Here is a 13,327-nt window from a genome sequence, read left to right as displayed (position 1 = left end):
AAGTTCACCAATTTCCGCACCAGGAAGGCCACATTAGTTTTGCTGCCACAACAGCCACACAGGTGGGCACGTGGCCTCTCCTGCACTGCAGACTCAGGCCTGGCATCTGCAGATTTGTGAAAACCATCGACGAATCAGGAGTGAATTTTCCCAGTTTTCTCTTAAAGTGCCTGGCAAACACAGAAAATGCACACACAGCTTTCATCTTCCAACACAGACTCTGAGCTACTGTGTATTGGGTCTTTTTTCCATCAAGGCAGCCATACCCTGATGGAAAAAAAGCAGTTTGGTTTTAGGCATCATGCCAGTCCTCTAACACACTCTGATTCCCCTTGGACAGGTTGTGTACATCAGTGGGCATTTGCTTTGCATCATTATTCTGGGTTCTGGTTCACAGATGAACAGTGTTGGAACTTTTTGTGGCATAAAGGCACTCAGACTCCTTCCGAGCGCACAATGATTTCTAGTAGTCATGCTATACTAAGCACTGCTGATTTTGTCTCACAGCAAAGGGTTATTTCCATTCTGCCTGATAATTCAAAGTGTTTATTTTGGAAATTATGTTTTAAAAGACTCAGCAAACTGAAAATTAGCAGTGATTTTCTTTTTTTTTTTTTTCCTTTCCTATTCTTTTTAATAATAAAAGCAACTAGCACTTCCAAAAATACCCTTGTTTATGTATCAGTTGCAAGCCAGAAACTGCTCTCGAATTATCGCTGCTTGTAGGAAACTGCCTTAGCTTTACAGATACCAGAACAAAGTGCTTATTTTTGTTATCATGAAAAAAAAAACTCCTATGTCCTTCAGCCTGCCACTATTTCAAAGCCCATCTGAAGCAGAGCAGCAGGTGTAGCAGTTTCTCACAGTCAGTGAAAAGAGTGATGATGAATTGCATATATTGCCCCCAGATCCCTGCCCCTCCTCCAAAAGCCAATCTTTCAGATTAGGCAGAACACAAACAGGGCTGCACAGGACCACCTGCTCTCCCTTGTGCTACATAATATGTTCTCTAAACTCAGATGTGCCTGGAAATGTAGTGAATCCAAGTTCAAAGGAGGCAGCTAAGGGCAGAGGGGTATAATGGAGTGGGCTGCAGGAGAGGATAATTTATTTTCCAGTTGATAGACTGCTGCGAGTCTCTCTCCAAAATGTATCTTTTGCCTCTTTAGGAAGTGCCCAAAGGTAAATGCTATTGTACACCATGCAATAACATTTCTGCCTTCAGCTTACACCAGAGACTGGTTTCCTTAAAGGAGTTTGGGCAGCAGCAGTTTCTACACAGCAGAAGCTCACAGTGTGACTAGGAAGCCTTTTATTCCTGAGAACCTTTGTCTCTTTCTGGTGTACAACATTTTACTTCTCCAGGTTCCCAAGTGATTTAACCATGTGGGCAGTTTAGTTCACTGGATATATTTTTATATTTTGTCTATATCTAGTTCACAGTTCGTTGCTTTGGAGACCTCTCAATAGTATCATGTCTCACTGCTACTTTGGAGTTAATATTAATGGGGTTTTTGTTGTATAGAAAATCATCCAAGTACAAAGTTTATAGGCTAGATTGAGGCAATATCTTTCTCTGTAATAAATAGCTTTCAACATGACTGTAATTTTTTTTCCAGATAAAAGAAGCTCCTTTTTACAGCTTCCCCCCCCCCGGCCCCGGTTTTTGCCTAATTATCAACCTAATGAAAAAACTTCCATTTATTCACAGCCATTGTACTTGCATCTGAAATTTTGCCAAAAGCTCTAGAAAGCTATTGCACTTCCCTTGTACACCATAACATTTATATCTTCAAATAATTCCCCTACATTAATGAGTTATGAACTTCCTTCTTAACACTACACCCACTTCCCTGTCTTCTGCCTTTGCCTCTTGGTTGATTCTCTATCACTTGTTTATTCCTCTCTTTAGTTAAGAATACACTGAAGGAATTTCTTAACCACTTTAAGTACAAAATTATATCTCTAATTTCTTTGAATGTTACTATTTTCCAATCTCTAAGGTTTTTCTTTAAATGTCAGTTGGCAAATAGCAGGCATTGTTCATGCATTTGAAGCTGCAGCTGAAATCCACACAATATGGATATAATTAAAATTTTATTGATATTGATTGGTCTGATTGCAACTAATGAAGTAGATGCAACTTCCACTATATGCCTAAATGGATACTCTAACAAAATCAGACATAAATCCCATTCAAATCTAGTCCTCAGAACTGACATTTCAGGGACAGCTAAACTGCCAAACATTTTATGTTGGCATCTTCATTCTAAAAAAACAAATAAAACAATCAACAAATAACAAACCCAAACATTTTATGTTAGCATCTTCATTCTAAAACAAACAAATAAAACAATCAACAAATAACAAACCCAACCAACCAAAAACCCCTCAGATTAAAACATATGGAATCAAGGTGTCCTTTCAGTCCATCTTAAATTGCCCAGGTCATCTGTTTTGTCCAGTGCCCTTCTGCTTGCTAAATTACCTGGCATCAGAAGTAAGATTAAGAGATTGGCATCAAGAAACACAGTGCTGGTAGAAAGGGGCCTGGTCTAAAGGGCATGAAAGACAAGGAGATGCAGCATCTTCACTTTGGTCTGAGGAGTTGCAGAGCACGTGCCAGAAGCCACACACGCATTTCTTCCGTGTCCAGACCAAGTGAAAACCAACAGAAGTTCAGTAAGGCTGCATATCAACAGGCCATCGATACAAATAGTACATCCAAACATGAAGCCTAAAAAGGCTACTCCCAAACTGACACTCCCAAAATGAGATAATTTCTTTAATTAGAAGGATCTGAAGGCAGTACAGAGACTGCCATGCATAAATGTAGTGTGCTTCTGGAGACAGCTGGTGACTCTGGCTGTGGCAGCAAGGTGGGGAACCTCTGCCAGGGCCCAGCAGTGACTGGTGACTGCTGTGATTGGAAACTAGAGTTATTTTCATCTGGCTTGTATAAGCAATAGTGCAGAGCATTTTGGGTCCCCAGTCCCTATCCCAGCCCCAGACACTCACATCAGGGCTGAGAATGTTGTTCTTGCTTCTCCAGCCCTGATACCAAGCTGGGCACCTGTGTGGGTGGCCAGAGGGCTGGCTGGTCACTGCAGCCACTCCAGGGCCACCACACCATGCCAGTGTGGACACTGCAGTCAAGAGCAGTGAGAGAACAGTACCACATGCCAAGCGTGCCTTGGGGATTGTATGATTCACAAAGTGAAATGAGAACAGTAAAAGCTATCAAGAGGCACTTTTGACCAGAGGCTGATCAGAGAAGCATCCTTCAGACAGGTCAGGAAGGAGCTGATGAGATGAGGATCCATATGGAAAAGGAAAAGGGAGAAAGGAAAAGAAGAGAAAAGCATATTAAGTGGTTTCTGTTGTTTTTTATTGGTGTTGCACACTTTATTTTTTATAAGAAATGTCTTTACTTCATGTCAAAACACCCCAGTAAATCAGTACAAGTCCTCACTGTTGCAGAGATGCCATTTTCTAAGCCTTTGCTTTCTCCTTTAGATTTTTAGATTCCATGTCAGTATTTGTCCCCAATCCCCAAGACAGTTCCCAGCTCAGCACACTCAGTTCTGCTTGTTTTTACTTTTCTTATCTTGCACAGTTTCAGTTTACAGACTCTCAGAGCTCAGTGACAGCTTCCTCAGTGACAGTGAACCAAGGTCAGGCAATGGAGCTGCACAAAACCAGCCAAGGGTCAAGGCCAGCTGGAGGCCTGGGCTGCAGAAGCCCTGAACCTGACAGCACAGCTCAGGGAAGTCTTGTGATCCCTCCGTGACATCAAACTGGCTTTGAGTAGGAAGGACAACAGATCCCATCTGGATGTGATGATGCAGCAGACTGGTACCCACAGGGATCTCTTTCTTCACTGGGATGCACATCTCTTTCAACACATGATCTGAGATGCACCAGTCAAGACGGCCCACACTGATCCAGTGAGCATGATATTCCATGCACACAACAAACTGAAATACATATGCAATCTGTAGGCATGTACATTATATATACATGTGCATATATATAAAATCATACAACTTCAGATAGACTTCTAAACCATAAATCCTCATTCCATGTTAAACACAATTTTTGAATAAAAAGTTTAAATAAAATTTTTAATTCTTTCTTCCTCTTTTAGCTCAGAATTATTGGCAGACAAAAAGTAGAACCATTCCTCTTAGCCCCATTACCCCCCAAAAAAGCTGTTTCCCTGGTACCTACCCTCACTGCAGCAGGCTTTTACACAAATCTCTCAAGAAAACCATAGCTCCACTTTTATAGTAAGATATTAAGGCTAGGAAGCCTTAGTCATGGCCATGGTTAAAGGAATTGTTTAAAGGGTCAGAATTTCAATCTTGGGTGTTAATTTGCAGACACTCAGCAGAATTGTGTCCACCTTTTGAGCATTCACTGGATCTGTTTTTTGCTGCTTTTTCCGCCCATTTTTTACTTTCTATATAATGAATTCTGATTTAAAAATTTTTGTGTCATTCATTTATGAATTTGGGTAGGAGTAAGGTGGAGGGAAAAAAAACCAGCATCTCCTAATCAATTTGAAATCTTGCAAAAATCACCACTTTCAAGCTTTCTGAGAAAGATATAAGCTCATCAAATATCCTCACACCCATACATATGTACCTCTTCTCCTCTTAAGTAAAGTTATAATAACAAAATAATGTCTTATGGCTTTCCTTTCCTGAAAATTGTTGCATACATACACTTTTCCTTCCAGTCAGAACTCATGGCAGTTTTAAAAATTCTTCTGAAATAAGTACAGTAACAAGTGTCACAACACAGAATGACAACACAGTTTACAGAACTTCAGCATGAACATTTCAAAGGGTACCTGATTCCAAAAGGGAAATACAACTCTCAATTTGCATTCCAAGTACCAGCCTGAAAGGAACTTAATTACATTAACTACAAAGTGCTTATTACAAGATTATTTTTATGATTCTGGTATTTTGAGTTGTAATATAAAGATAAATTTATCCTAGAAAGACTGATTTTAAAATGTCCCATGAAAAGGCTTAGGGAATTAAAAAACAGTTATGCTAAAATGACTTTATGATAATGGGTGACAGTGAAGAATCTGAGTGTATAACAGAGACATCTGCTTTGCAAACAAAAAAAAATTACTAAAGTGGTCTCAATGGCACTCCAAGTGTTGCTTATTTTATCTATCTATCCTCTAAAACCAGATCTACACACAGCATCATCCCTAACAACATTTAATACAGCTATCAAAAAAGGAAAAAAGGAAAGGCAATGTACAGTAGGCAATTTAGGAACACAGGACTGGGCAATTGTTTCTGGGGAACTGGAAACAAATGCATCATAGAATTGCTTTCATAAGCTGATCAAAATACTTCTTAAATTAAAGTGACAGGAAACTCATTGGAGGAGAGTTAAGGGACACTGGAGGTTAAAGAGGTTTTTGTCTTTTTGGTCCTTACCCACACAGCCACAGTAGCCATAAGGCACAATAACTCATCAGTTGCTCAGCTGCACAATTACTTTTAAGCTGTTCCATTTAAGTGTAAGTTGATTTATGAAGCAGATCATGCAATTAATACAAGGGAAAAAAAAACCTCACAAATGAAGATGATGCTTCTGCTGCCCCTGAACTGACCGAAGAGCCACCACCATGGGGGGTGGGAGATCCATTCTTGACCCTGTGGCTTAGCACAATAAGCTAAGTTCTCAGAGAAGGCAAATTTTATTTTGGACAGATTTAAAAAAAAGTGATTTATATTTCTTCCATCAGCTGTCAGCTGTGCCTTACAGAAATGAGTAACAATTTGATATTTGGAGACCTTAGTAGTTTGTGAACTAGTTTTCAGCTAGCTTTTATACTGGCTGTATACAGTGCTGAAAAGCTCACTTTGCACTCAATGTCTTCTGGCTCAGCTTCATCACTCTGCATTTTGAACAGGGGTTGACTGAGTATTAGGTTTGATTTGTCTTTACTAAACGTAATTCTAGTGTCAGGCCAAAGTAACACAGTCAATAACTCTGTTTTGCACTCAGATCCCTCTGAGAAGGAAGGGACCTGGACTTGTAACTATCTCTTTTCACAATAATAAATGCATAAGAAAGTAAGAACTTTACCATCAGTGACCTAGGAGCACAAAGAACAAGGTCTTTGCAATTCAGGTGCTGCACACTTCCTGGAACCAGGACTCAAAAGCTAGAATTAACAGTTTGGAAATGTAACATCTTTTTACCTTTTGTAAAGGAAGTAGGAACAGTTTTTCCATTTTCAGAAATCATCAGTGTATCATTACCACCCAATATAAATTCAGAGAATCCAGCATATGTTTTTGATAACAGATAAAGTAAAATAATACAAATTGGAAGTACATTAAATATTTAAGTACCTGATAAGTTTCTCAAATGTGTAGTTGTAGATTTCTGAGACTGATGAAGTGAAAGGGAGAGACTGAAAGAGATTATGTGACTAACTTGGGGAAGCAAACTTTGACCCTTTGTCTTCCACCAATTTAAAACCCACATGAAAGTATTTGATAAATCTAACTTTTTTACTATGATTTGTCAAATGGTCATCTATTGAAGGTAAACAATTCCAAATTTCCTTTAGAGTACAATCATTCCAGAAAAATCTTTCTTAAAAAAATGTTAGCCAGAGTGATAAATCACTTAGAACAATAAAATCACCTGCATGAGCAAACACAGCTTCTGTCAGTAATTGTGCTTCCTTGCCCAAGGCATAAGTTTGTTACATGCGGGAAGTGATAATACTTGTGGTTACAGTTCCCAGTATCGCATTTTCCTTTCCCAGTTCACACTTAGTCATAGGTATGCTTATCCAGCAGCAGTTACATAAGATGCAATTCCAAACATTTATAATCCACCTCTTGCAAACAATAAACTGCATCAAATTAGCCCCCAATGTGCTTTGTACTATCAAAGCAATTTGCAGATCCATCATGAAGTATCGGGACTGTTATTTGTCTGCAGTCAGTACAGCTGGTTTTTTTTTCTGACAGTGTTATCTGCAAGTGCTGGGTTACGTGAAATTACAGTTGCTGCCATATAACTGAGACACTCTTAGGCAAAAGGACAATTCAGCATGATTTCTTTCCCCCATTTCTGGGAGTTGGAGTACATATCCATCTGATCCAGAATCATGAGATGTCCCAGAAGCAACATCAGCAATGCTCCTGACTACTGATTTCTCCTGGTGATGTCTATCACACCCTACACATTACAGCATTTTTGAGGACCCTGAACCCTGCCATTACCTTGACTAACCTGTTTCCTTGCATAGCTGTGTACAGTTCTATCTACAGACCATAAGCCCTTTCCACATGGCAGCCACCAGAGCAAAGAATGTTTCTTTCCTTTTTTTTTTTTTTTTTTTTTTGTACATTTGTTTTCCTATATTTAAACCTCCTCTGCAGGACAGATTTATTGCTCTTCTCAGAGGAATGTTGCCTCATTTTCTCACCTAGTGCTATGCCTAACTACTCTAAAGAAAAGTCAGTGTGTAGCTTAACTTCAAAGGCAACAACAACATATCATTTACTTCCTCATTAACACTTCATAATTATTACATACAACTTTTTTTGTCTGGCCATTTCCACATCCTGGAAATAGTAATTTTCACCACATTTCTTTAAAATTTGCAGCATGTGGGAGATGTTCATGCCCTCATATTTTACTGGCAGTCAGCATGAGATACCACCAAGTCAGAAGGTTTGCCTCTACAGTCCTTGTTGCCAGATTCAACTAGCAGGTAGGTTCTACCAGCTTGATCAAGTGAGGGTTTTCTGACTGACAATTGCTTTCAGTGAACAGGAATTCATACTCTGTTTTGCAGAGCCGTCTTTGAGGATGATAGAGGTACAACAGAATGTTAGGAAAAAGACTATCTGCTTAATGTCAAAACGGTGCCCACTAACCCAGCAAAGACTGTCATTAGTGTCTGCGTGGCGCAGGTGCTGCTCTGTCCTTTCAGCTGTGTTAAGTGAGAGGAACCAAACCCAGAGGTCTGAAGCATCAGTGGGGGTCAGCACATGGAACAGAGGGATTAGCAGGAAGTGTACACACACATTAGAAAAGACTCCACAGAAGTTTTGCTACCACAAAACCATAAATCAAAAACCAAACAACTCATATTCCTTTCTGTTGACTCGAAATAAGCTTGGAAAAAATTCTACAATTTACATTGGAGTACAGATTCAGCAGAAACTTTAGGTTATGCCTTTTTTTTGCAAACCAAAATGCAAGTAGGGCACCAGCTAGAATGGAGATATAAATGATCAGCTAAGGTCTGATCTTACAGAATCAGCAAAAAAGGCAAAGTAAGATCAGGACTTTAACCATGGGGGAGAAAAGTATAGTATGCACGTCCCTGCTATATAAAATCTAGTGCACTTGTATTAGTTTAGCAGGTTGTATTACATTCCCTTCATGATTGTATTCAAAGAAAAAGAGTAACAAAGTATTTGAATTTACCATACAAAGACTACAAGAAACTGAAAAATATATAAAGCCTGAAGGAAAGCAGAGCTGCCTGCTGGCTCAGTTATCAACTTGGATGACAGGCATATGAAAATAAGTTGCTTGGTCATTGTAACATTAAACTATGAAAAATCCTCCCCTGCAGAGCAAGACATAATTGTCCACATGTTCATTTTCCCCATGAACACTGTTATCTGCCCCTCCTTAACCCAGAACTTACTACAAGCTCCATATGCCGCATCCTGTTCAAGACACCAAACACTGGACTTTGCATACAAGAGCATGATATTATTTGTGCTCTTTATTTAAAGAATTTTTCAACTATTATTTTAGACTCTTTCACTAAAGCAAAACTGATTCCAGCTTTACTAGAGAAAAGTCTCTAGTAGCATATAATGGCATGAATGAATGTGCTGTTTTGTAACCTCGAACCATAACGTATTTCTGGATGCTCCACACATCAATAAGTATTAAGCTAATTATCATTAAGGTTTCTTAAATTACTCTTAATTACACTTTATAAAAATGAAAACATAAAAAGCTCATATAATATTACAAATGCTTATGACTACCTCTCACTTAGAGCTCTTCAAAAACTGCAAGAAGTGACCATTTCTAGCAAACTCCTGTTAGGAATGCCACCTTGTGGATAAAAGCTGTATGGAACAATTCCAGGTAAATTTCACTAAAATTTTCACTCGTAAAAAACTGATTTTGCAGAAATAAGCTGCTCTTGTGGTGTTTCAAAACTGCATTGAATTCTTTTATTAACCTTTCTGGTAGAAAAATACTGTGAATATGGCTCATCTCTATAAAATGCTAACTAATTATGCAGGGAGCACTGGTTTCATTAGGAGATGGGATGCATTTATTAACATTTTAAACAGAATCACATTGCCACAGATACTTAGAAAACAAGTCCACTAAATGCCTGCTCTGTTTATATTTAATTTAGTGAATTAGTTAAAAATTTAATGAAAAAATACATTTAAATCAAAATATGTTGCTAGAGCAGAATCTATGAGTACATTTTACCTTCTCTAAGCTTTAATTGGTATATAAAAATTCAAGTTTAACTATAAAAAGGAACCATTGGATTTTTCCATTTGTCATATAAGTCTTATAATTATGAGCTGAAAATGAATTGAAAATGGCCATTGGATTGCAAGTTGCTTGCAAAAGTCAAGGAAAAAAGGGCCCAAAAGCATCTAATAAATTTCAAAAGATCTCCAACTTTTAAAACCTTGAAAAAATAAATAATAATTAGCTACATTCAATAAAGCTGGAATTTACACAGACACTCTCCTCCTGTGCTGTTCACCTCATTATCATAATGAAAGTATATATAGCCCAAACCATCATAAGGCATATTGTACAATGAAATTTAAAACTAATGAGCCATATCCTAACAGCCATGAGTCAAGTCAGGGTATGCATTAGTAGCCCATTTGCAATTCTCTAGAGACAGAAAGAACAAGGCTAAACATATCCAGTAGCCTATTTTGCTCTGTGTACTGATCACACCACAGCAGAACTGAAAATTAGTTCATAATCTCTATCTCTCAAACCTCTGTGAAATGCTGTTCATGCTTTTGTTAAAGGCAAGTTACTCCTGGGGCAGCCAAACACGACTTGTGATTGTTTGGTTTGACCTCTTGTGTAACATGGGTCTGACTTGTCTGAATTAGCCCTCTTTCTATCAAAGCACATCTTCTCAGGAAATCATCGAATATGTCCAGACTAGGGATGCCTTTACTGTTCTGTTATATACCTTTAACTCTTTTTGTAACATATCCTTTTGCTTAGACTTGCTGGATCACTCTCTACTAGGTGGAACAGCTCTTTATTATCAATTTTTCTCTGAAGACGGTTCATCTAGGCGGATTCTTTTTTCACTAAACTAAGATTCTGGTTTTTGAGACTCTCATGCCATGCCAGTGCTTCTTTTTAATACTTTTATTGCCCTCATGACTCTTTTCTGTCCAGCTTCCCAGCATTACTAAAAATTGTGACTACTGAAATTGAGCATAATATTCTTCCAAAAGGTTACACCAAAGCCAAATACAGACAGCAGTATTTCTTCCCTGGTAGTATTCCCATTTCTAACCTCAGGATCTCACTGGTCCTTTTGGCCACAAGGCATGCTGAAAATACATGCTCAGTTGAGAATGCACATCATCTCCAGACACCATTCAAAGTCAGCATTTCCTGCCACAAATTGTTCAACTTGCTAAGTATGTTCTCAAACCTCTATCCTCCTAAAAACACAGGTCTACTTTCGGCCAGAGTGAAATGCAAATTGCTTACAGCTCCTAACCAAGCAATTAATCTTGCTCTGATTAAGTGGCTCCTTAGTATTTAAGTTTTGTGGTATCTGTAGATTTGAACAGTCATTAGTTTATTTCCTCCTATGTTCTTAATAAACTCATGGTTAAGAGCCAAATCCTGTGTGAACTCACATAACAAATCTGTTCAGTCTTTCCTTTCCAATTTGCATTTTGAGTTCTTTCAGGTTTGACTCAATTATTGTCATGATGAATTTTAAATCTGGGGGTAATACCCTCCATGTTTCTATAACAATAACTCTTAAAAAAAAAAGAAAATATTTAAAAATCTAAGTCTATTCCAAATACCAGTGACAAAATATCTAAATAAAATGCTAGAGTAACAATCCCTGTGCTATGTAACTGATTTTATGAAACTTGAGATATACTTTTTATGAAATATGTGTTTCTATGTTGTGCAAGGAAAACACTGTGAATGCTCCCATTGGTTAAATTTTATAATATCATACACAAGCATGCAAATCAGGTGTTATCTTAATTCTACTGAATAATTTTCCTATACTGCCAAGAAGGAGACCAGACAGCATCTTAAACACTTAACAGGAAATAAAGTCTTCTCAAGTAAAATGAGCAAACAGCTTAGATCTTGGTCCACACTGAGAGATCTTTGAAAGTTTTAGCTAAGTTGGAGAGCAAGACCAAGACAGTTGTCTTTTAGATTGCTACATTCTGAAAAAATCTCGAGCAACAGCCTCCCAGGTCTGATAGGCAAGCTGAGCAAATTTGTAACTGCTGTGAAAAAACACAGTGACATTTAAATCCTCCTTAAGCTGCTAATACATGTTCAGAATCAATTGCCCATTCACATTAATTCACCGACATCAACTGCTCATTGTGGTTTCAACCATTCAAGTAATTATTAGATATTAGAAGTGTACCAAAGTTGCTCCACATCAGCTAAAAGACAACTAGTTCATCTCTCCCCTGAACTAAACATGAATAAGAAACATTAAACTCTCAGAGATTTCATTTTCCATACTAATCCTCAGAATACAGGCTTTCCATGTAGCACTGGACAAGTATGTGGTGCAATGTAAACAGAGTGTTTAGACATTTGCTATTTTTGATCTGTGTTTTCTTTTTTTAGACATACTTCCTTCCAGAATGATGCACATTATCTCACTAAAATCCTAGTTTCAGCAAAGTGAATGACTATATTATCACTAACTATACCCCTAACTTTCAAGGAAGCACAGGATGGAATATATCTTTCAAGATTTAAGAATATCTTATCTGACTCTGAAACCACTGAAACTCTGAAACCACTTCTTTTAGTGGATTTTCTTTATAGCAGATTGGTAAGAATTTACAAACATATTTGCAAAGAAAGTGCTATAGTGCTATATCAATCCTGCAGTGTTTATTTAGAAAAAAATACAGTGGATGCAAATATGTAATGTGTATTCCAGGTATGCCAAATATTATATACTTAATAGCAATATCTGTTCTTGATGTCCTTGAAAGCAAAGCCGACCTTTTGAACAAGAATCTTCCCTGTAGAGTTCCATCAGATAAAATATTTCATCACCTCAAAACTGTGAACAGCAATTCTTTTTATATCATAAAATACTAAGAAAACAGAACTATCTTCTGACGTTCTATTCATCCTTTACCTCACGTCTTCTCCCTGAGAAGAAGGGCTGTGACTAAAGGCAAGTAATGAGCACCTGGTACATCTGTAAACCAAACAAAGTATTTTCCACATAAATATTCTTATAATAAAAAGTGTAAATATAGACATTGTATTTCTCCTGACATTTGTTAAATTTGTCCCTGAGGTTTTTCATGTAGTAGGAAGTGTTCAGCAAAGATTTATCTACACAGAAGAATAACAGCTTAACTAAAGCAATGCTATTACTCTGGGTCAACAAAGGGAGTGGAAATGTGTAGATCTGTACGCTCACACTCTCTGTCAACCTGGATTTTATTGATTGATACTGCAACATCCTGCTAGACAAATAGGAGCAAACTGTGTATACAGCAAACCTAAATGGCTTGAATACTGCTAACCAGCACAATATAGATTTGCTTTTCTGTACCACTGGCACACTACTTTGCCTTAAGAAGTTAATAAAAAATAATGTATGACAGCATTCAGCATGCACAGTGTGTGCACAGTGTCTGCACACTGAACACACAAAACCAAAAAAAAGGGCACTTATGCCCAGTCTTTAATGCCTTTTGAATCTTTTATAATACTGACAGTGGGGAAAAAAAGGACCATAACAGTAGCACAAGATTTGCTGAGCCACAGTATATCGCTGACACTAAGAAAATCTGGGCTAGGAAGAAAGGAGGATTGCTTCCCTCACTATCCTATGTACAAACAGCCAGCTATTCTGAGCATGCTGGAATTTTTTTCCCCTTCCTTTGCTACAGGCCCTGCAGGACAGAAGATTGTACAACACAGCTACCAGAACACAGCATTAGCACCAGTTCACAAATACTGTGTACATCCAGGATCACAACACTACGGCAGCATTTTA

At 37.9% G+C, this 13,327-nt stretch overlaps 1 long non-coding RNA gene across 1 annotated transcript; it reads right to left on the bottom strand.

The window, feature by feature from the left end:
* Nucleotides 1-3,371: 3,371 nt before the first annotated feature.
* Nucleotides 3,372-12,448, bottom strand: LOC137461952 (uncharacterized). Its single transcript, XR_010993539.1, has 2 exons — nucleotides 12,316-12,448; nucleotides 3,372-11,573 (listed from the first exon to the last, which is right to left on the bottom strand). It is a non-coding gene; the product is annotated as an uncharacterized lncRNA (long non-coding RNA).
* Nucleotides 12,449-13,327: the final 879 nt, after the last annotated feature.

Source organism: Anomalospiza imberbis, chromosome 1 (assembly GCF_031753505.1).
Source record: "Anomalospiza imberbis isolate Cuckoo-Finch-1a 21T00152 chromosome 1, ASM3175350v1, whole genome shotgun sequence".
In the NCBI taxonomy this organism is placed as follows: Eukaryota; Metazoa; Chordata; class Aves; order Passeriformes; family Viduidae; genus Anomalospiza; species Anomalospiza imberbis.
The sequence above is the reverse complement of the archived record's forward strand: the minus strand, read 5'-3'. Positions and strand labels throughout refer to the sequence as shown.